The sequence below is a fragment of the Sminthopsis crassicaudata genome, chromosome 6 (assembly GCF_048593235.1).
Source record: "Sminthopsis crassicaudata isolate SCR6 chromosome 6, ASM4859323v1, whole genome shotgun sequence".
Classification (NCBI taxonomy): domain Eukaryota; kingdom Metazoa; phylum Chordata; class Mammalia; order Dasyuromorphia; family Dasyuridae; genus Sminthopsis; species Sminthopsis crassicaudata.
Window position 1 is genome coordinate 213,665,096 of NC_133622.1, and position 25,876 is coordinate 213,690,971.

The following is a 25,876-nucleotide window of genomic DNA, read 5'->3' on the forward strand; positions in this document are numbered from 1 at the left end:
TAGTTTGTTATTGATATAGTCAATCTATTAGCACTACAAAGTGCTAATAGATTTCTTAATATTCAGCCAGCCCTGCTTTCCTAGTATAAATCTTACTTGGTCATGTTGTATTATTTTGAGGATAACTCACTATAATTTCTTTGCTAATATTTTATTTAAGATTTTTGAATCAATATTCATTAGGGGAATTGGCCTGTAATTTTCTTTCTCTTTTTTGATCCTACAAGGGCTCCTTCTTTCCTTATTTTTCCAAATGATTTGCATAGTATTGGAATTAGTTGTTTTTAAAATGTTTGGTAGAATTCACACCTAAATCCATCTGGTCTTGAAGATTTTTTTCTTAGGGAGTTGATTAATAGCTTGTTCCATTTCTTTTTCTAAATTGGAACTATTTAAAGTAATTTATTTCCCATTCTGTTAATCTGGGCAATTTATATTTTTGTAAGCATTCATCCATTTCACTAGTTAGCCTGATTTTAAAATGGAAGTTTTCTATTGTTCTCAGTAGGTTCCTCCTATTCCTACACAATAGTATATCTTTAAGTTGCCCAATATCATTGATAAATTGCCCTCTCCTCTCTCAAAAAGTCTTCTGCAGTATAAATAAAAATTCCTCAGATGCATTATAAACATAGGAATTACATGGGATAAAGGTAGGTTATAGAATATTTTTAAAAGAAGTAAAATATTAAATATGTGATTTCTGTTTCTTTAATTTGCTCACTTTGGGTAAAGATTAACTGTCTCATTTGAAAGATATCACAGATTATACACCAACATCCATCACTAGCTCTGCCTCCTAACTATATTTTACTTTTCATTAGTAATTGTTTAATCCTGTTCAGATCTCTGTGGCAAATACATTTTTTTTCTATTATTAAACACTTCCTCACAAACTTGTCTTGTCACTTTATATCATATTGTTTCTGGGAAAGTAAACCTGGGTAGAATTTGGTTCTTTGACGGTCCCTGGGCATTTACCCTAGGAGGAGACCATTAGGTATAAAATGTTTAATTTATTTCTGAAGTGAAAACATTGAGTTATATAGACAAATAAGTTCTCCTTTTCTCCACCATATTTGATTAGTCTTAGATGCATTGAAAAGTCACTAAAATATTGGTTTGTTGTCTCCAAAGAATAATTTTTTAAAGAATCAGTAGCTTTTAACAAAGGGGTATAACAAACTTCTGATCTCTTTTCTTTTTCCATGGTGCTCAAAGATTTGTAGAGTTTTATGAAAGACTCTTCTCAAACATATTCTTTATACACTCTATGGTTGTTTTCTTTACAATATCATACTAAAATCATCTGTCCGAAAGAACAGTGTTTGTGATTGAAAATGGGATAAGGGATTTTGAGTAATGGGGCACTCCTTGGAAGGAAGGGTAAGTTTGGGGAACCTGCTGCAATAATGCTATTTGGACACTTAAGGAAACCTTTAAACTTTGTATCTCAAAGAAAGAGAACAGGATGGAGAAACAAAATAGGAGATAGGATCCATTAACTAATATTGTCCTGTTTTCATTATGATGTATTTGGAATCCTGCATGGATCTTTTAGCCTTCCTTGGAGAAATAAAACACTTTGTAGAAATCAAGGTACACATTGGTGGGGTTTTTTATTATTATTATGGTTTTTCTACAAAAGAAAGGCTCTGGGAATAAGGTAGTTTGGAGTAAATGATGGAATCTCAATTTCATTCAATTAGCATTTATTTAATTTTCCAAAAAATGGCTGTGTATCAAGTGCAGAGTTTTTCTTCTTGAATTGTCAGGAAAAAAAAACACAAAAAAATATTTGAATCTGGGCTCAACATCCATCATTTCGCCATCCTGGCAATGAGTGGGTGCAATGGATAGAGATCCCTGAGTCTGGAATCAGGAAAATCTGAGTTCAAATTTGCCCATAGAAATCTTAGCAAGTTAATTAAATTCTGTTTGCCTCAGTTTTCTCATCTGTAAAATGAGGAAAATAGTAGCACCTTCCTCCCAGTATTGTTTTGAGGATCAAATGAGATGCTCTTTGTAAAATCATTTAACTCAATGCCTGGCAGATGATGGGTTCTAAATAAAAGTGAGCTATTATTTTTATTATCCCTTCGATAATTGTCTTCCCTTCACTAAATATTCTTGTATTTATCTGATTTGTATGTTTTAGATAAATATGTTGTCTTGTGCTATTAGGAGATAAATTCTTTGAAGATACACATATTTTTGCTTTTTCCTTGTATTCTCAGAACTTAGAATAGTGTCACACAATGTAGTTAACCATTTAATAAATGATTGATCAGTTTGATATTAAATGAACAGATGAATCCACAAAATATTTTGAATTTGGACACTATAATAAAAATATACAATGATTTAACACTTTTATAGTTTATAGAGTTGTTTCTTTACAGAAATTATAATGTTACCTCAATAAAAACAGTTAATATTTATATAGTTCTTTAAAACTTGAAAATGTACATATTTTTTCATTTATTTTTCATAAATACTCTGAGGAAGGTGATATCTCCATTTTTAGGTGAGCAACTGATGTTAAGTGACTTGTCAAGGTTAGAAAGTTGTGTCTAAGATGAAAGTTGAGCAAATCTTTCTAACAAGTTGTATACTTCATTACTGTAACTGCATCCCCTTGATTTTAAAATTAAATTTTTTTCTTTTTGATCTGTAAAAATTAATGTTTTCTCTCCACCCCCAACCCCAATTAAGAAAGTAAAACGTAATCCATGTTACAACTATATGTAGTCAAGCAAAAAAAAAAAAAAGTCCACATTGGTTACTTCTCTCCTACCCCTGCTACTTTCCACCAAAATTATGCCTTAGTCTGTACTCTGGGTCCTTCACTATTCTGTTAGTAGCAGCTAGCATGTTTCATCCTTTATTTTCTGGAATCTTTGTTAGTCATTATACTGATCAGAGTTCCCTGAGTCAGAGTTGTTTATCATTATAATATTTTTATCATAGTATAAAGTACACTCTTAGGTTTATTCACTTTACCAAGTATCAGTTCACACAGGTCTCCACACTTATCTGAAAGCATCTCCTTCATAAATTTTTTTATAATGTAATAGTATTCCATTACATTTCTATAATTTGACATATTCAGCCATTCTCTATTAGATAAACATGAGTTTCCAATTTTTCAGCACCAATAAAAGAGACATAAATATTTTTGTACATCCACAGTTTGTTTTGCTTTGAACTGATGCCATTTGATCTACCCCTCCCTCTAATTCCCTCTGCTCCCATCTCATCTTTCTTTCCTATTTCTCCATTGAATGCAATATATTTCAGCATTCGACAATGTGCAAATCTTCCTTCCTTTGACACGTTTAGATGACACTGAGGTTCCCTTCTTCCTTCCTCTTTCTTTGTACAACCTAATTATGTGAATTAATTTCCCCTAACTTTTTATTCTTTCTTCACACATGTATTTTCTTTCCCCTCTCCTTCCATTCTGCTTTTAAGAGGATCAAGACATAACAAAACTACTCCCAGACCTAATTAAACTCCTTTTGTTACCTTGGATAATAATAGGCTTCAGAGGAGACATATGTATCATCTCCTTACATTAATGTGTAACTAGTTTGTCCTTGTTTAGTTCCTTATTATAGATAATTCATATTTAATTTTTTAGTTTCTCCTGATTCCTGTGTGTACACTTTAGAATTTCCATGTAGCTCTGGTCTTTTGTCAGAAGAGCGTGAAAGTCTTCTCTTTGATTAAAGATCCATTCCCCTCTCCTTTCCCTGACTGTGGGATTATAATTAATTTGGGGAGATAAGTTCTTTATTGTGAAGTTTTCATCCTTTTCCTTTTGAAAAATTATATTTCAACCTTTCTTCTCCTTTAAAGTTGCTGCTTCTAAATCATTCAGGATCTAGTTTGTGGCTCTTGCTGTGGGAATTCTTTCTTTTTGACTCCTCACTGTATTTTTCCTTTGTTCTGGTAGCTCTAAATTTGGGCTATAATGTTCATTCAAGTTTCCATTTTGTAGTTTCTTTTAAAAGGTCAACTAGTGACTCCATTTTCCATGTTACCTTCTGGTTCTAAGAGGTTTGCCAGTTTTCTTTTATGATTTTTTAAATTATTATGTCTAAATTCTTTCTTTGAGAGGGTGGGGTCTTGACTTTCCTTCCAATGATCTTTAAATTTTCTCTTGTTGATCTATTTTTTTTTATGCTGATGCAGTTGGGGCTAAGTTACTTGCCCAGGATCACACAGCCAAGAAGTGTTAAGTGAATGAGGCCAGATTTGAACTCAGGTCCTCCTGACTTCAGGGCTGGTACTCTATCCACTACACCAACCAGCTGCCCTTTTTGATCTATTTTTAGATCAGAGGATTTTGTCTATTTTTTTTCTATGAAATACCACAGAATTTCTTATTTTTCCCCAAATTTCTTGATTTAAAATATGCAAATGTGTATTTTTTTAGTTTTCATGAATTCATTAACTTCTATTTGGCCCATTCCATCTTTTGTAAAATGTTGCTTGGGAAAGATTTTATAACTCTTTTGCTAAAACACTTAATTTCCTTTCCAATTATTTCTATCATAGTTCTCTTTTCATTCCCATTTTTCTCTGCTTTCATGTCATTTGTAAAAAAAAAAGTTAAGTTTAAAAAATGCAAAACAAAAGACTTACTTCATATTTTCTAGTTCTATTTGAATTTCTTTACTACCTTGTGTTTTATTTTGAATTTTTTTTTCCTTTAGAGTCATTCTCTTTTTGTGGGTTTGTCCATTAAGCATCTCTATCCCATTGACAATTTTTTATTTGCATTTCTTTGCTCATTCTTTCAATATAGTTTATGAATTGATTCTACATAGGGCTGTGCTTTGTACAATGTTGAAAGAAATGCCTGATCTGGTCTTGCTTCTGCTTTTTATTTATTTATTTTTTTAATATTGTATGATTAAGGAAAGATAGATGGCACAGTGGATGGAGCTTGGGTTTGGAATCAGGGAGACCTGAGTTCAGCTCTCATCTCAGATTTTTATTCTTTGACATAGGGCAACTCAACTCTGTTTACCTCAGTTTCCTCATCTGTAAAATGAATTAGAGAAGGAAATGATAAAGCACTCAGTGTTTCTGCCAAGAAAGTCCTAAATGGGAGCATAAAGAGTTGGACATGACTAAAAAGGACTGAACAGCAAAAGTATTGTGATATTCTAGGATCTCAGAGTAAATTCGATCTGATGCTCTGCAGGCTTTAAGTGCTTCAATAAGGTCTGATCCGATGTAAAGTTTGTGTGCTGCTCTTCTAGTCTGAGATCTTTAAGACCATGACCTGAGTTTGAGTCTGAGCAACATGCCTGTTTGTTTGCTCTGTTTTGAATTGCAGTAGACTCCTTCTAATGGAATCACCCCCATCAGCAAGCTAGAAAATGTACATTTTTCAAATTAACAGAGAATTAGACTTCCCTTTGGTCTAGATTTTGTGACTTTATTATTCTTTTCCAGGCTTTTAAATTTTTCAGTTGTTTCAGTTGTATTCAACTTTTCAGGACCCAAGCAGGGTTTTCTTCACAAAGACAGTGGAGGAGTTTACCATATACTTTTCTAAACCATTTTTGCAGGTGAGAAAACTGAGACAAATAGGATTAAATAACTTACTCAAAGTTACACTTCTGTTAAGTATCTCAAAATACAATTTGAATTCAGAAAGATGAGTCTTCCTGACTTCAGGTCTGGCATTTTATGCAATTCATCTCCCTTACTGCCCTTGTAGGATTTAAATACATTTAATAATTAGATCTGAGACTGCTACACTCCTAAAAACCAAGCCACAAAGCTGCTATTCTCTTCTGAACTTGCTTTAGCTCATTTATTAGTCTAGAGCCTGCAATCATTCCTTACTCTGGAATACTAACCATAGATATAAATCTCTTCCTTACTGTGACCCAGACTGGGTAGTAAGAGACAGAAATACTAGTTGGTACTTGTTCCAAAACATCACAGGAAATTGGGATTCTCTTCCCTGCATCTAGAGCCTCTTATTTTGAATCCCAGTCTCTACCTGAATTAGAAGGCTTGTATGTTCCATCCCTGTATCCTTTTTTCTATTTGTCCTCAATTATGCTAGAGAAATAACTCACTATTGTCTCATTGTTTTTCCCCTTTAATTCCTTAATCTGAATTGACTGATACAGATCTATGAGAACATTTTGTATGTGTGTTTGTGTATAATTCACTGAACTCTTTGCTGCTACTGCACGTTTTTTCTTTGCCGAGATGCTGTATTTTTTGAAGGCCATTGAAGGATGTATAGAAGAGGCAGCTAGGATAATGCAAAAACTGGGGGAAATTCCATATAAAGATTTGTTAAAAGAACTTGAAATTGAGAAGTAATGACTTGAAAGCTGAGTTCTGAAACTAGGGCATTTTGAAGTCAATTGTAAAATCTTAATTTCATATGCTTAGTTTTTGTTATTTTAATTTCCAAAATGCATATTGTACTGTATCAATTGCAGAATCTTTCTTTCTCCATTCTCAGAAAAAACAAACAAACAAAAAAACAAACAAACAAACAAGCAAAAACATTGTTTGGCTATACAGATTAATTTTGTCTATAGAAGTTATAATAGCTCAGTTTCCCTGCCTCAGTTTCCCTGAATTATTATGCCCTAAGTGGAATTGTTGTGGCCATTCCTCCCCCCCCTTCCTTGCCCCATTGGGACGGAGAGAATTGGGATCTGGAGGCTCTTTTCACTCTCACATTCCAAAGAGTCATAAAACTCCAAATTTTTTTTATCTCAAATGCTTGGGTATTTCCTGTCTCAGACTTCTCTCTCCTGCTTGAACATCTTCTTGACCCCCCAACCTGTCAGAATTAAAAAGTTATATCTCTTTCCTGTAATTTGCACTCACCTGGTGTTCTGCCTCCCTCCCCCTTGCCTTTGTTTCCCTGATAGTTGGAGCCCTATAAAAGTCTCTGGAATTACTTGCTGATGGCTGGATGCTTTGAAAAGAGAGTCCTATTCAGCTGGCTGGCTGTGGCTAGTCCAAATTCTCCACTATTTAAATATTAAAAATCTAATCTTTGTCTTGCCTCAGTTTCTTCAGCATTACAAAGTAGGGCTAATAGTAATGGGAGGAAATTATCAAGATCCAGATATAGGCTTAATATCAGAAAAAATAAAGCAAAATAAACTTCTTGACAATTAATATTATGCAAAAGAAGTAAAGATTGATTTAAAAAAAGTTTTCTAGCTGAATAACACCAATGTTATAGAACTAGTTAAATACAGATTGTCAGATAAACTGAACTCAATTCTTTCTTGCTTCCTATCTCTGAACCTCATTTTGCTCATCTATAAAATGAAGGATTTGAATTAGGTAACCACTAAGGGTCCCTTGACTTCAATCTTTCTTTGCTTCTTTGTCAATGATGCACTAGATCATATAGTCCTTAAGGTTGCTTAGATTGCATGAATATGGATTTTTATCAGCAGAGCTTAGGAAAGTGCCTGGCACATTAATTAGTAATTAATTAATAATAATACACATACATGATTAATGCATGATCTTATGGCTTTAAAGGAACAGATAAACCAAGAAAAAGTTTTGAATTTGAATATCATAATAGTAAAGATATATTGATCTTACACATCTGAAGACTTAGGAATTGTCAAATGATTCAACATCATTGATTTATGTGATTGTAACAGAGGAATTGATATTAGAGAACAGATATTACCTCTGCTTTGACACTGAATCATAAGGAACTTATCATCTGATTTGTATCTTCCTCATATGAAAACTTCCATATGACTATTTCTAATAGAATGTAAACTTCTTAAGAATGGGGCTGTCTTACTTTTTAATTTGTATTTACTTTTTTATTCATTTTCTTAGCAATTAGAACAGAACTTTGCATATAGTAAATGCTTAAATGTTTCATTCATTCATGGATTTAGAATGAAGCTGTGTATAATAAACCTCTCATTTGACAAATGAGGAGCCCAAGGCCTGAGAATGTGATTAACTTTGCCCAAGGTCACACAACCAAAAAAAATAGCAAATTGGGAATTTAAACTTGTCTTATGATAACTTTGTTCCTTGTACCCAGCAGCCCCTCAAACCCATGAAAGAGCCAGAGACTTTAGCTATGCTAAGCTATTGTTAGTTACAGTGTTTTTGGACACCAGATAAAGTGTGATAGTTCTTTACTTTGAAAAGATATCACCTTGTTTATTCACTTTTTTTTTTATAGAGGTAACATACTTTTTATGCTAAATGGAGGAAAGGAAATGAGCCCTGCCAGGAAAGGTTTGGATGATGTGATAGAGTTTGAATCCCAGAATTTAGAGTGTTTGCTTTGTGAACAGAGCTGGTATTGGGCACTATTTTGCTATTTCTTTTCCAAAGAAGGGGGGAAGGTTTTCATCCAGTTTTTATTCTTTCAGTAGAAAATTATGTTTTAGGAGAAAATAGTCTCCATAAATTTGAATAGCTAACCATTCTTCCATTGTCAATAATACTGTGTTGAATTTGAAAATCCCCATCATTCAGCTGGTTATTTGTGAACAGCTTGAAAATGCAGATAACAAGTTTAGCACCACTCCAGATTTCTATTTTTCAATCTGGCCTTGTAGCCCAGAAGAAAACAACAACAGCAACAATATATATATATATATATATATATATATATATATATATATATATATATACACATATATACATATGTATATATGTATATATTTTTCCCTTCATTCATTTAATTTTCATTAAATACATCCATAGGGATATGCCAAGTAATATATTTTCCTTGCATGTCCCAGGATAATCAAAGCCACCAATCCTTCCCTCATCCCCTACACACCTCAAAAACACAGCAACTTTGCAGATTATAGAGCCAAGAAATTTTTTTCCTTGGAAGGCCTTACTCTTTAGATGTATGATCAGTCTATATAGATTTCTAGATGTGTGGAACAGTATCATCCACAAAACCAATCAGACTCTCAGAGTAAGAAAAAGCAAAAAAGAGACTTATGATCTCACCAGAAAGGGAGAAAGGGCATCCTCCATCTGACAAGGTGTTTATCAGTGAAGGAAGTGTAAAATATAACTTCCAAGATTAAATAACTAAAGGAAGAAGCCTCCACTCCACCCCAGCCTGGCCTTTTCTCCCATTGTTTGTGGGAATCCAGATTTACATTCTAATGAAAAATAAATCAGGAAAAAAAAGAATACAAGTAATAAACTGTTCAAGAAAATCCAAAGCCATCATCACCTTTAAAAGAAGTACTTTAAATGCTAATCAAGAGGTGGTGGGAAAACGGGAGGGGAATGTTCATCTAAGACTATCAAACACCTGCAGCCTTTTAGCTATATCTCCATTTGTTATTATAAAGTCTCAAGTCACAATTATGGTTTAAAACTATATTCTCCTGACACCATCTTCATTCAGTTAATTCCACACATAGAGAAGTAGCAATAATATACTAGAGAAAAAAGTAGCATTGGACCAGGTACTAGGAAACATTTCCACTGTTGGTTCTTTCTTTATTTGTGTAGCTTTCAAGATATCACTTCCCACCTTGGAGCCTCTGATTCCTCATAGGTAAAAGGAGGGTTAGAATGGTCTCTGAGAGGCCTTTCAACTGGAATCTTTTATGATATGTGGCAGAATAGATCTGATTGAACTTCAGGAAATAGATATTTCTGTCTTCTTCACCCTGATCAAGAAAAGAAGGTTTAAAGAATCCAATTTCATGTTTGGATGCAAGAGAGGAGATCATTTCAGAGATTTATTAATTCCTCAAAAGTGACAAGACTCAGATTCAGTTTTTCTGATTTCTTTTACTGGATTATAAACTCCTTGATGACCAGGCCATCACTCAATCAATTAGCAAACAATTATTAAACACCTATTATATACTATGTGCTGGGGACAGGGGACAGATTTAGGGATTAGATCTGCAATTTCATTGTAGTGGTAATGGTTGAATTAGAAAATTCTACCCTATACCCTTTGTTTAAGACTGACATTAACAATAGGGTAGCTCAAAAGAAAGATTGGGGCAGAGTTAAGGTAAAAATAGTAATAATGGTATAAGACTGAGGTGCAAAGGAAGAATAGACAAAGAGTCATTAGAGGGGGGGAGGAGAGCTCTGAAAATCTACTGACATCAGGAATGAGTTCAATAGCCAACACTACATATATACCATGAAGGGTATAGCACCTTCCAAGATCTATAAAGAAATAAGTGGGAGAGATGGGCTGACAGGTAAGCATTTAGGCTAATTAATCTTGTGTTTGGAAGTTATGCTTTGCACTTCTTTTCTGACAAACACCTTGTCAGATGGAAGATGCCCTTTCTCCTTTTCTCAAGGGATCTTAATAAACCCGTTTTTGCTCTCTTACTCTGAATCTCTGATTGTTTTTGTGAATGAAACACTCACACATGTGAGTGAAATGGGAAACTGAGGACTTCTCAGAATACTTGTGGGAAATTCAAGACTCAGTACCAAGGATCTGCTAGTCATTAAGGCTCTGGAAAGAATTGCAAAAAACTTGCTCTTCTGGCAGAAATACCTGGGATAACCTCCTGGACCTTTGCTTAACTGCTTAGAGAAAAAACATGAATAATTATTTAATGGCCTGGAGGTATTCAAAAAGTCTCCAAACTAGCTATCTTTATTAGTTGATTGAGGAAGCCTGAGGTAAACTAAATCTCCTTAGTTATTCTAGAAACCTTTTAAATTCTCTGGATTAAAGGATTATTTACCTCTAAAAAAATCTCCTTATTGTGAGGGATTATGTGGTTTCTCATAAAATTATTAATCAAGGTAGATTGAACCTATAGCCCGAATTTAAATGAAATTCTTTGTACAAACCTTATAATAGAATGCTCATATTAGCTCAAATAAGCTTGTAAACTGGCCACCATAAATTTAGGCAAACAAATCTGCAAGTATTTGTAACTGACCACTATAAATTTAGGTAAATTACATCTGTAATAAGTCAACTGTGTCCCTTTGACTAGAATTTAGCAAACCTGTGCTACTTCCATCTCAGCGGGCAGTGAAAATTAACCAGGTAAGGGGAGGGAGGGTCATGCATTCTTTTGGTTTATGACTATATAATTGCACTTAACTTCTGTGAAAACAGCCTCCTCTCTCTGGAGAACCCCAGTGAGTGGACCATCCGCTTCTTACAAGATCTAATAAAGCTTCTGTTCTTCATTTTGAAATATCTCTGAGTTTTTTAAGTTTGTACTTGCCATACCTCACATATGTGAACATATCCTTTCTTAACTATGGCCTGCTTTGGGGGGGGGGGATGAAAGGGGGAGGAAAGAATAAAATAAAAGAGGTGCACAACACAGAACAAAAGAATTTACAAGGAAGTAAAAAGGGTCACTCATGAATATGATTTTTTACTAATACATATATATATACATATTTATACACGTATACATGACATATACATATATATGTGTATGTTTGTGTGTGTATATAGCTATATATATAACTATAGGTATCTATATCTAAATCTCTATATACCCACTTTCTTGAATGGTGATTTGTTGTTATGTATTTTGAATCCTCCCTAAAGTTCTTCTGGGCACATGACAGTGTTCTCTTTTGTTTTGCTTTGTTTTTATTCCTTTTCTATTTTTTTCTTACTTATATAAAATAAATTTTGAAAAAGAAAATTCTACCAATTTTGGTTGGCAACTTCTCTTCCCAAATTAACTAATCAGAGACGTCTTCAGGTACAAAGAGAAAGTATTTATTTAGTTCCTGCAGGGAGAGGCCCAGACACACATCTGGGAACCATCCCAACTCCCACCATGTGCTCATGGAAGCTGGCCAGCTTCATGGTCATCTGGGATTTAAAAAAGACCAAGCCTTTTCATTGGAAAGACAAAAAGGACGTAACCATCCTTGACCAATGTTGTCTGTTTCCTGTGGGTCATGTCACTTCCTGTGGATCTGACCATTAGAGACCACGTGATTCCCTGCAACCCAGGGATCAAGGTCTGGGCATAGGGATCATATGACTTTATCTCAAACTGAAAAAATGTCATCCAATCAGTCCCATTCATCTTCAGTAATGTTAGTGAGTTATTTAGTTTTAAAAAGTTAAATGGCTTATCCAGGGTAAAACAGCCATCATCACACAAAAGTGTGATTTGAACACAGAGTGTACTAGCTTTCTTGGTACTCTGCTGCCATAATGTTAGGGAAACAAATATAAAACTGGCAGCATCTGCCCTCAAGGAATTGATATTTTATAGAAATATAATATTACTCACAATAATATTTTAGTGAGTTTAATTTTAAAGTTAGTGATGGGATACAGCTTTCAGGGGAATCTCCCTGACCTTACAATGCTATTGTTCTAACAATCTGTCCATCAATGATTGTAAGAATCTTCTGACCTAGGAATAAAATAATATTTCTTCTCTTAGACTTTAGGGAAGGTATATCAGTGATCCTGAGGCCCTCTGACCTCAGAATGCTGTTACTCTTACAGTCTGTCTGTCTATGATTCTAAAGTCCTCTGGCCTTAGAATAATCCTGCAAACATTACTGACTGTCAGATAATTTATTGGCCAGTAATAACCATGTTCCTGAGATAGTGGTGAATAGAACCTACCTGTAAACCAAAAAATTAGCAAATAAGCAACATGAAGCTCTGGTCTTTGTCCTATAAATATATGTTCTTTCTCTTGGTTCTTGCCAGTCCCTTTTGGAACTAAGTTGGCTGTTGTCAGTGTAATAAATCTTATTTATTTAATAAATCTTATTTATTTTGGAGACAAACTGCGTTTGTAAATTTTTTCACCATACCTGTGACAAGGACCTGGGGGTGGGACACTTTATCCCTCAACAAAGGTACTGAAAATATTTTTGCAAAGCACTTTAGATATATAATAACATTTCAGCCTAACAAAAAAACCTATGAGGTAAGTGCTACCAGGAACATTGTGCTCCTTTTTTCAATGAAGAAATGGGGATATTTTTAAAGGGATAAACTAAAATACATAGGATTATAGAGAAACCCCTAATATTGAAATATAGTCACCAAAATATTTTATTTGGGAGAAGCTAAATGACTTGCCTATCACCAAACATGTAGAAAGTGTTGGCAGCACAGTTGAATTGCTTGACTCCCAGTGAAATCTTTTCTTCATTTAGTCAAGCTTCTCTCCACATTTAGGATGATGCACTGCAGTTGACAGGCACTGAATTGTTATTGAATGAAGAATACCGAAAACTCATATGAGCTGAAAACATACATTAAGCAGACATTGGTATACAAAAATCCATTGGTAAGTTTTAGTTTTAAGTAAAGAGTTTTAAGAAAAAATCTTTTTAAATAGAAAGTCTATTTGAAACCAAACTAAGTCTTTTGGGATATCTTAGATTTCATTTGCTTATTCCAAAAACTTTGGGAGGAAAATATAACAGGTATTATCTGATTTTTCAGATATGGAAACTGAGGCTCAGAAAGGTGGATTAATCCTTGGACACACAACTATTAAATGGAACATGCAAAATGTAAATGTTGTTCTTCCTGAATGCTAGTATATCACTATAGCCTACTGATTTGCTTAATGAATAAATGAATATTAACACTTCTAGTTTTATCATAATATTACCTTATTTTGAATGGATATGTATGTGAATCGGGTTTGATCCACCACTTATTTATCATTATGATAAAAAAAAAAACAATACATAGTAGCATATTATGTACAAAATCATTTAATGTAATATACAAAAATTAACTTTGTCTTGTACTAGACATTTAGCATATTCAAATCAGCTGTAAATATTATTGTTTTTGACTGCTGGCACTACCATTAAGCACTTTTATACATTACATTAATATGAGTTACTTTCTCATTTTACAGGATGTTACAGGAACAGCTGGATGGTATAATAGATAGAGTGGTGGGACTGGAGCCAGGAAGTTTCATCTTCCCCCGTTGAAATTTGCCCTCATACTGGACGTGGACAAGTTACTTAACCCTACTTGCCTCAGTTTCCACATCTATAAAATGAGCTGAATCTCTGTCAAGAAAACTTCAAATGGACAGAGAGTCAGCCACAATTGACTGATTGCTTAATCAAAACAATATTGTTACTCCTCCACTACTTCCATGATACCTGGTAGCATGGGAGTGACCTTGGGTTATTGAAGGATGTATCAGCTAAAAACAATAATGCAGATTCTATGAAACTAGAAAAGTTTCAAGTGTTAACTTAGAAATGATTTCTATCTGCCTAATGGAGCTAGAGATCAAGCTGAATCCTTCTTTGAGAAGTATTCAGATACTTGAAGTCAGCTACCATGTCTTCCTGAAGTTTTCTTTTCTTTAGGATAATTATTCCTAGCGCCTTCTCCTCATTCTTATATGACAGGAACTTGAGAAATGGCACTATCCTTGTTTCTCAAGTGTCTTTTGGATGTTCTCTAACTTATCAGTGTCATGAATTTGGCTCTAGGTTTTCCTGAATGCAGACCGAGCACTCCTGCTTACACCAAGATTCTGAAACTTTTTGAGTCCTGTAGTTCCCTTTGGCAGTCTGATATGCTTAATGCTGCTCGTAGAAAAAAAAAATTTTAAATGAATAGACTAAAATACATAGGATTATAGAGAAAATCACTAATATTAAAATACAATCACCAAAAAATAAGTTCATGAACTCTAGCTTACTAACCCTTCTTTGCACCAATCTATTTATCGCAATACTATACTCTTGCCTTGAAGACGAGGTCTCATTGATCCTTTTTAGGAGACAGTCTGATATGGTTCGGTGAAGTACAGTGTTATCATGTATGTCTTCACAACCCATCATTGTTTCCCTTCTGGGATTTCTTCTGTTCTAGGGAGTAGGGACTTACTGATACATACGTCAATAGACAGCAGGGAAGCAAGGATGAGTCAAACATTTCTGTATTGACATATCTTGCAGATAAGCAAACAAAATATGAATACTATGAGGTATAAGTAATAAAGTAAAGAAAACTTCTCTAGTCATTGGGTCATATCTGGATAATGAGATCAGCATAATAAGTCATGAAAATATGCTGATAATTCAATCAATTCCTTTAACATTTTCAGGAGTGGTACTTTTTTTTTTTTTTTTTACCTTTCTTGAGAATTTGTATTTGTTTCTCCTTTCAGAATTTCACAATCCAAACCAACTACCATAATTTCAAGAGCCTCTAGCTTAAGATTTAAATGGACTTTTTCTTTATTCAGATGCCTTACTATTAGTTGGCAATAGAGAAAATCTTAAACATTTTGGATATGGTAATACTCATGGTTATGAATTAAATATTCAAAGTGTATTCTTAATCCTTCAGTCTTCTGACAGAGAAACAACATTTTTTCCTCTTAAATTTTGAGTACAAATTTATCATAAGTTCTAGAGAAAGGAAATATTGAGGGGAGGGGAGACATGACAGAAAGCTTTAAAATCTTTAAAAGATTGATAGGTGGAAGAGGGAATTATACTAATTTTGCTTTTTCTTAGAATGCAAAGAAATTTAAGAAAAAAATTTCTCAAGATAAGGAAAAACAAGAATCTTTTGTAATAATTAGAACTATCTTACAATACAATGTATAAGTTAAATGAGAAGGTAGTGCTTTTTTTGCCATTAAAGTGGAGAATGGATGATGTCCTACGTTTTCAGAAGTTGGTTTGCTATGTAGCTCTATGCTATAGTATATTATGCAAGAGAAAACAAGAACAACTAATTTTGAAGTTGTAGGACCTTTACTTAAATCTTCCTTTTCATTTTGCTAATTGATTAACTTTGGGCAAATCACTTAACCTGCCTGAGCCCATTGTTTTTTATCTCTGTGTTGGCCTGTACCTTGCCTGGTTTCCACATGATAGTTGCCATCTCTGACTAATCCTGGGAAGGAATAATTAGTTTCCCCCGCAATCTCATTTGATTCTTACCAGAAGTGAAAGATAAAATTAGTCCAGACTCACAATACTAGTAATGAAGTTTAAGATCTGATAGCAGTCTCAAGTATCTTTTACTCCAGGCCTGATGTCAACTTCCTCTGTCGGCCATCCTCCTTTTGAAATCTTCATGTGGCTCAGTCCTGGATCTCTCTGGCATTTCACAGATTTTGTAAACTGAAGGTGACCTTAGCAGACATTTAGCTCAACTGAAACACAAAATGTACACTATAATGTACCCAGCAATTGGCTCTCCAATGTCTGCCTCAAGGCTTCCAAGTAGGGAAGTTTTCATTACCATTTCAGGAGCCTATTCCATTTATAATACATTTTCTTAGTATCAAGCCTAAATGTACCTTTTTGCAATTTTTACTGATTGTCCCTGATTCTGTCGCATGGGGCTAAACTGAAACCAAATCTAATTTTTCTTCAACATGACAGCCTATTAAATATCCTGCATCTTTTCTTCTCCAAGGTAAACCTCCTTTATTTCTTTAACTGATCCACAGTCTCAAGGCCCTTTACAATCCTGGTTTCCCTTCCTTTGAAGCTCTCCAGATTATCAATTTTATTTTTAAGTTGTGGCTCTTAGAGCTAAACATATTATTCTAGATGTGGTTTTGTTGAGGTTGGAAAGGGGGATGCCAAAAGTTTGGGGTCATAGACTGGTGTCATAAGGTATTTCAAAATAATTTGCAGGCTTAAGCCCATTTCCTAGTCAAAGGATAAAGTTTTATTACAATTGTTGCACCATTATAAATGGGATAAATTCCAAAAGAAAATTAGCAAATAAACAGAAGCAAAGAGACATATTTATCCAGCTTTCTAAAGGCCAGAGAGTGAGTGTTCTCCAGAATTTGGAATTTGGTTTTTATTGACCAGATTATCAGTGAGCAATGAATTGGAGTGGTTTATTCAGACTCAGACAGATTATTGTTTTTAGATTGGGAGTTTGAGAAGTCCCTGAGGTACTGTTTTATTGTTAGAATAGCAGCCCCTCCCCCAAATCAAGAGACCTCAAATCCTGTATTACATCATTTTCCCCTCTAAAGCAGTTTGTACCCCAAATTCATTTGGGACAAAGGGGTGCAGATCTTCTGAAGCTGCTTCATGCTGATAAGGGGGTAGAGCTGTTCCTGCCTAGTAGGGTCTAAACTGGGAAGGAGAGGCAGGGGCCAACTATGAGCAAAAAGAATAATTAAAAGTGGAGTTAGTAGGGACAATAGCCAGGAACCTCACCCCAAGGAAGGTTGTGGGGGAAGATGAGTCTATCACAAATGGCTCTCATCCAAACAGCTTTTCCTAGGATAAATACCAAAGAATGTTTTCCCTCAAATCCCGGCTTTTGCCTCCTTGAAGGGGTGGGCGAGTGTCTGAAGCAGAGGCATTATACATGGTGAAAGGAGCACTACTCAGATGACCTGGAGTGCAAGCACTATAACAGGTCCCTCAGAAACCTTATGTCACCTGACTGAGTGTTGTCAGGGAGCAGAGCTGCAGGCTTAAAGGTGTTGCATACCTGGAGATTCAAGTCTGGAATCTAGTTTAGAGACTTCCTTAAGTGAAAGGGCTGTGGCAGCTAGCTCTAAGGCAGGAGGGTTACCCCAAAGAAACCAAGTTTCTTTGAGAAGTAAGCAAGGGGTCTGGGATAGGGTTCCAGAGACTGAGTCAGGGCCCCAAGGGCCTGGCTCCACCTTTCATTACTATACAGAGGAAAAAGGCTTTCCCTAAGGCTAAGGCCAGAGAAAGCATGTGGAGCTCATGGTGACAGACAAGCCTTCTCCCAATGGCTTGGGGTGTCCATAGTGCTATAAGATTGTGGGAGAAAAAAGTTGGGGACATACCTTGACAAAGAGGGAATCAAGCCAGGGGAGACCAGACTCTTTTCCATACTGGGCCACCAAATGTTGAGGTTGAGAAGAGGGACCCAAAAGTTTGGGTCATAGACCAGTTTTATGAGGTATCGCAAAAGAATTTTCAGGCTTGAGCCCATTTCCTAGACAAGGAGCAATGTTTTATTGTAATTGTAACACGAATATAAGCAGGGCTAAATTCCAAAAGAAATTAGCATAGACACAGAAGCAAAAAGACACATTGATTCAGCTTTCTACCACTGACATGCTAACTCTATGGCCCAGGGTAAGTAAGGGCCAAGGAGTGGTCTCCTGAATGTGGTTCTTACCAGATTATCGGTCAGCAGTGCAAAAACATCTACATATGTGCATATACGCATATAATGCTCCTATACATGTGTATATCTATCTATCTATCTATCTATCTATCTATCTATCTATCTATCTATATGTATATACATGACATATATACCCACATACATAACATATATATATATATATATATATATATATATATATATATATACATACATACATATATAAATAAAATAAATAAGTATATGTTCACAGATAATTTTAACAGGAAATTTTCTTTTAAAGTTATCTATGGATGAATTCTGCTTTTTTAATGGTAAGTTCCATTAGACCAGGCATTCTCACTTTTGTCTTTATAACCCCAGTGCTTAGACGACGTCCAACACATAAGAAGTGTTTGATAAATGCTTGTTGAGTGGTTTTCTTACCTAACTTCCAATGCCTGTTCATCAGCTCTTTTCTATATTCCTCTTCTTTTCTTTGCACAGGCTCATGGCATGCTATCACCCTTCTTACACATCTTCTCTGATTCATCCAAAAGGATGCTGTTTTCTTTCTGGTCCATGCCCAACTAGTATATAATTCATGTTTAGGTTCAAAGGACTTGGAAGCTTTTATCTTGGAGTTTCCAAGACATTCCAATTTCCTGCCATCAACTACAGTTCAGCCCACTTCTGAACTGTGGGTTCACTGATGTTGCCCTGGAGAGTATCCATTTATGGGGTTGAGGTGAACTCTCTTATAACTCTCACATAACTGGGGTTAACATTATTTGCTGCCCATTCTAAAGTGCTGTGGAGTAGGTAAAATGAAATAATAAATGTGCTATGATCAACAGAATCCTATATAAATGACAACAACCTTGTCTTTTCAAATATATGTAAGGATCACACAATTATCAGCATTGTTTTAATTCTAAATCTTCAGGGTGAGTCTGAAGTAAAATTTGGAAGCTTATTTGTACACTTATCCCCAAAGTATCCTAGAGCCCTTGCATCAGCCCCCAATGTGCCCATATGCCATAGCTTAACCATGCTTTCCAGGGCTCCCGAATTCTCCTTTTCTCTGTACATTACAGTTTTAGACTCCTATACAGTTCTACCATGCCCCTGCTTCAAGGGATCAAAATGAACCCAGAAGAGTAGTTACATACAGTTGAGATGCTGAAAGACCAAGCACAAGTTCTTTTTTTTTTTCCCATGTCCCTTCAAATATTTGCATTTGAATAAATATGTCCAGAGCCTTTAGCAAAGGAATAATAACAACTGAGTTCCAGATATTATCATATGGCCTTTGGGAAAGACATTATGAGGGAGGTATGTATAAGAAACATTCCCTTCAGGAGGAAGCATTATATCTTAAATAATGAATCTTGCCCAGTTTTGTGTTTCCATTCATTTTTATCTTGACATTCACAAATAAATCTTTAGCTAAAAAAATTGGGCCAAATATCACACTTTAGTTTCCCTTTAAACTATTAATAAAATGCAACTTTTCCCAATTAGAATAGCAAACTTTCTAAGAAATTACATATTTTTTCTGATGCTATTCATAAACTCAGATTATGATAATGCAACTTCTAAGCAGAATTGAATCTTAATGTATATTAAAGTCTGAGTGAATATAAATAATAGTTAACAGAAAATTCAAACCATTTTATTTAAAATGAACCTTGGGAAATAGGCAGAGCAGCATTTTGCAGATAGGAAAAGAGAGGCTAGATGACTTGCCTAAATTTGGGCACTTAATGAATGATAGAGAGGATTTTAACCTGAGTCTTTAGATTTCAGGGCTGGGGACCATTGCATCATACCATTCTGTTTGACTAGAAGTTCAGTCACCGTAATCCCTGCTGTATTCAGCTGGGAAGATGAGGAGCAGAACACTGACCTTTGGTCCTTGATGGGGTACATCCCTGAATTTGATGAACTTGTTGCTTCCCCCAGTCTTTTAGCTTCCAAATTTATGTCCACCTGTCAGCTTGTTGTATTTCCTACTTGCCATTTGTAGATTTCATCTCCATTAGGGCCATCTGAATCTGGCTAAAAATCACTCTCACTCTTGACAGGAATGAGAGGATAATTATTACTAGGAAGGAAAGGATAGAGTCTGAAAAGAATCTCATCTTGCATCCATTAATAAATCAGACTTGCTTTCCTGAGCCTTTAACCTCCTTTTCCTCCCCTCTCTAGTCCTTCCCTTTCTTTTCCCCTTCTCTCTTCCCCTCCTCCTTTCTCTCTCTTCTTTTTCTTTCTTCTCCCTTCTCCCTCTCCTGCATCCCTGCCCAAGTCACCTTCTCTTTCCCTTTCCTCTCTCTCCTGTCTTCTGGCAGCATCTAATTTAACAGATTCCCAAGGTTACTTTCTAAGCACTCTGTCAAGGGAATGGTGCCTTTTATCCTTTAGACCTGTGTTTTATTATTGCTTGTGGGCACACTATTGAAATTAGATGCATTCAACCTTGCTTTCTCTTGGTCCACAAGTCATTTGATCCATCCCTCCAGCAAGGAGAGGGAGAGCTACAGTATTGTCAGAAATCTGCTTGGCTTTGCAGATCATCTTCTGACCTGGAGAGGCACCCCCATAAAATTACTTTCAAACATGCCAGAGTTTGTCTCTGTCATCAATTTTCCAGGAGGTGATAACATTTTAAAAAGCATTTTCTTCCTTTATACCATAAAGAAAATGTTGTGTGCTACAGTGTGGTAAGGCTTGGCACAATTTAAGCCTGGATGGAACCTTTCCACTTCCATTCCTCCTGCTGCTGTACTAGATAGGATTTTCTTTTTTCCTTCCTTGCTTGCTTCCTCCCTCCTTTCCTCCCTCTCCTCTTTCCTTCCTCCCTTCGTCCTTCCTTCCCTTCTTTCCTCCCTCTCTTCCTTCTTTCCTGTTTTACTTTCTTCCTTTTCTTCCTTCCTTCCTTCCTTCCTTCCTTCCTTCCTTCCTTCCTTCCTTCCTTCCTTCCTTCCTTCCTTCCTTCCTTCCTTCCTTCCTTCCTTCCTTCCTTCCTTCTGCTCAGTATGATTTAATATAATTTAAACTATTTCAAATGGCCAGCTGGTAGAGTATAAGAAAGAATTTGAGAGAGAAATTATTTCAAATCATACCAAATCTCCATTTCTCATGTTAATGGTAAGTAGAGTTACTTTAATAAATCTCAAAAGAACCTCAAAGCTTCATTTTAGTCAATTTTAATATCATCTCTTGGAGCTGTTAACAAGTAGCTAAATTGACTGATAGAGGTTTTACTTTTTTCTCCTCTTAACAAAGGTGTAATTGAGTAACTGGTAAAAAGAAATTGCAAACGTGGGCAGCAAATGGGAGAGAGGTGGAAACAAAGCATTTGGATAATATGCCAAAGGGAAAATCATTCTGTGATTAACTATAATTTAATGGAGTTATAGAATGTTAAAGCTAGAGAGGACCCTTGAAATCATCCTTTTCTCACCCCATCAGAGGAAAGAACAGAAAGCCTGAGAAGGGAAATGACTTTCCCAAATTTCCACAGTTGCTAATGATACATGGGAGAGCTAAGCTCAAACCCAGAATTTCTGATTCTATTTCTCTTGCTCTTGTTACAGACTCATGAGAAGTGCATGGTGGATAAGCCTGGTCACTTTGGATACATGCTTTACATTTTTTTGGTCCCTGAAAAGTAACATATGGTAAATCATATTAAATAAAATTGATCAGAAAATTACAGGGATGAGGAGGCATCCTATGAAGCTTGAAGGAGGTAATTTAAAGATGCATAAAAGAAATGACTTCTTCGTACAAGGGATAGTAATATGTTATTATTAGGTTATCCAAGTGGTTGTACAGAATTTAAAACATAAATAGGTTCAAAAAAGACATAGAGCAACTCTTGGATAAATGAAGAGTCTGTTATCAATAAATATTTATTAAATGTCTATGTTCTGTCCAAGCACTGTGCTAAGCACTGGGGATACCTATGGACCTACAAGAAACTTACAATGAAATGGGGGAAGACCATACAAAAAAGAAAGTTAAAAAGTAGAGGAGTGGAGGGGATCCTAGGGGAGTCATTAACTGGCAAGATACCCAATGCATGGTGGAAGAAGCCCCATAGTTATACAACAGGGCAAAAAATTAAATGCTATGAGCTGAGTTCTTCCTTAAACATAGGTTTTGGAGTTCCTGCCTACACTTTCTAATCAAAGGGGCAGAAAGTGCTGATGAAATGAAGCAATAATCCCAAGGCTGATGTGATCTTTCAGGGTGGTGAGGTTTTCCTGAGACAGAGTGGAAAGGTTGAGGAAGTCCCAAAGTAATCAAGCCAGGTAGGAAATGAAGAGATATTCTGAAGTTCTTCTTTTGGCAAGTATTTTGTTATTTAGGGTCAGTATACTCTAAATATTAAAAGGAAAGTCTAAAGGGCCAGTTTGGACTTGTAATGCGGGAGAAACTGAGGCAAGATAGAGATTAGAGAGTTTTTAATATTTTATTAATTGGAGAGTATAATTGACTGGACAGGACTCTCGGCTCAAAGTATCCAGTGATGAATGTGTGAATCCCAAGTCTTTTTATAGTACTTTTAAACAAAGAAAGAAAAGAGTGGGAAGTTTTCAGAACCATTTGGTTCTGGCAGGATGGGGGTGGGGTGGGGAGGAGAGACTATAAATTCTTACTAGGAGCCAGAGTTAACAGAAGTAAAGATCTCAATGAGGTATCCAGGATAGTCTTATCTACCATAAATTCTTGAGGGCAGAAGGAGTTAGGAGCCAGGAAGTCTGATCCCCCCCCCCCCATCATGAACCTCACATTGACAATTTATAACCTTAGAGCAAATGGTCCTCAGTCTTTTTTTTTTTTTTTTTTTTGAGGCTGGGGTTAAGTGACTTGCCCAGAGTCACACAGCTAGGAGGTGTTAAATATCTGAGACTAGATTCAAACTCAGATCCTCCTGAATTCAGGGCTGGTGCTCTATCCACTGCGCCACCTAGCTGCCCCCGGTCCTCTGTCTTAAAGAACCAGAGTGGGGTTTTACAACTAAAAGGATTGAGACAGTTTAGAAAATTGAGGTAGAACAATTCAGGGAAACTCAGGACAATTTAGGGAAACTAGTGCAGGGAAACTGAGGTAGAACAGTTCAAGGAGACTGTGGCATAACAGACACTGAAAGAAATGGTTTTACATCATGTCTCTGATGCATGTAGTAACTGTGAATCCATGGCCAAGCTTTTTAATACCCCAGTGCCACAGAAAAGTGGCTGATTTGCAGTAGCAGAATGACTTTTGATATCAGAAAGTCCTCACACACTGATGAAATGATAGATCTGGATCAAAGTAAGGATGGTATTGACATCACTAAGGGACAGAAAGACATTGCAGAAGCTCATCAGTATTTGGTGGATATGCATTTTTTTCTTTTTTTTTTCAGCAGTTTTTTACCAGAATCATACAACTAGTAAGAACTCAGGTGTTCTTGACTTCAAGATGGTGCTCTCTCCACTGCACCACCTCGTTGTCCCTCGAAAATGTCTGTAGAAAATTGATGAACTGGAATGTAGAGAGATAACAAAGAATGAAATGGAGATCTGTTGAGTTCTTTACTGGAAAGTAGTCAAATAAATGATTCACCAGAACATGGACTAAAGAGAGTTAAGGTCATATATAGAATCAAAATATTGATTCTATTCTTTGAAACATAATGCCATCGACCATAAATTGGTTACAGTGTCATGCTATACAGGGCAAATATTTTGAGCTACATGTTCTGAAAAGAGAAAAGAACACTGGAGTTTCTAATTGAACTTTGAGGGTGTGTTTTACTATGGTAATTATTGTTATTGCTTTTTTTTTTTCCACTTGATACTCACCTTTAGTGGTTCCACCCAGGAACCCTTGGCTCCTTCCCTCCTACTTTGTCTGGTATTTCTTCCGTATTCCAATACTGGGGATGATTTTCTGGAATCTCTTTTCCAATATTTTATTTAAGATTTTGCATCAATATTCAATAGGGAGATTGGTCTATAATTTTCTTTCTCTTTTTTCGTCCTTACTGGATTAAGTATTAGTACCATGTGTGTGTCATAAAAGGAATTTGGTAGGACTCCTTCATTCCTTATTTTTTCAAATAGTTTATATAGTACTGGGGTTAATTGTTCTTTAAATATTTGGTAGAATTCATATGTAAATATTTCTGGTCCTGGGGATTTTTTCTTAGGGAGCTGATTAATAGCTTGTTCTTTTTCTGATATAGGACTATTTAAACAATTTACTTCCTCCTCTGTTAATCTAGGCAATATATATTTTTGTAAGTTTTCATCCATTTCACTTAGGTTATCAAATTTATTGGCATAAAGATGGGCAAAATAATTCCTAATTATTGCTCTAATTTCTTCTTCATTAGTGGAAAATTCTCCCTTTTCATTTTTAAGACTAACAATTTGATTTTCCTCTATTTTTTTCTAATCAAATTTGCCAAAGGTTTTTCTATTTTGTTGGGTTTTTTGGTAAAACCGACTCTTAGTTTTATTTATTAATTCAGTAGAGTTTGTACTTTCAATTTTATTTTTCTCTCCTTTTATTTTTAGAATTTAAAGTTTAGTATTTGATGGGGCTTTTTAATTTGTTCTTTTCCTAGCTTTTTTAGTTGTAAGCCCAATCTATTGATCTTCTCTTTCTCTGTTTTATGCCAGTAAGCCTCTAGAGATATAAAATTTCCCCTTATTACCACTTTGGCTGCATCCCACAAATTTTGGTATATTGTCTCATTATTGTCATTTTTTTGGATGAAATTGTTAATTGTGTCTATGATTTGCTGTTTCACCCATTCATTCTTTTTTTTTCCCTGAGGCAATTGGAATTAAGTGACTTGCCCAAGGTCACAAAGCTAGGAAGTGCTAAGTGTCTAAGACCAGATTTGAACTCAGCTTGACTTGAGGGCTGGTGCTCTATCCACTGCATCACCTAGCTGCTTCCTCCATCTCCCCCATTCATTTTTTAGGATGAGATTATTTAGTTTCCAATTACTTTTTGGTCTATTTTCCCCTGGCTTTTTATTGAATGTAGTTTTTATTGCATCGTGATCTGAAAAGAATGCATTTTCTATTTCTCCCTTTCTGCAACTGATTTTGAGATCTTTATGTCCTAATATATGGTCAATTTTTGTATAGGTTCCATGAACTGCTGAGAAGAAAGTGTACTTCTTTCTGTGACCATTCAGTTTTCTCCAAAGATCTATCATACCTAACTTTTCTAGTATTCTATTTACCTCTTTAAATTTTTTCATATTTATTTTGTGGTTTGATTTATCTAGTTCTGAAAATGCAAGGTCGAGATTTCCCACTATTATAGTTTTGCTGTATATTTCTTCTTGCAGCTCTCTTAACTTCTTCTTTAGGAATTTAGATACTACAGCACTTGGTGCATATATGTTTAGTATTGAATTGCTTCATTATCTTTGGTACCCTTTAGCAAGATATAGCTTTCTTCCTTTTTTCTTTTAATTAAATCAATGGCTACCCCTGCTTTTTTTTTTTTTTTTTTTTTTTTTTTTTTTTTTTTTTTTTTTTTACTTCATCTAAAACAATAGCTTCTGCTCCAGGCTTTTACCTTTATTCTGCTTTAAATGTGTTTCTTGTAAACAACATCTTGTAGGATTCTGGCTTTTAATCCAGTCTGCTGTCCACCTCCGCTTTTTGGGAGCGTTTACCCCATTCACATTTATGATTAAAACTATGAATTCTGTATGTCCTGCCATTTTATTATCCCCAGATTATACTTTTATTTTTCCTTTTC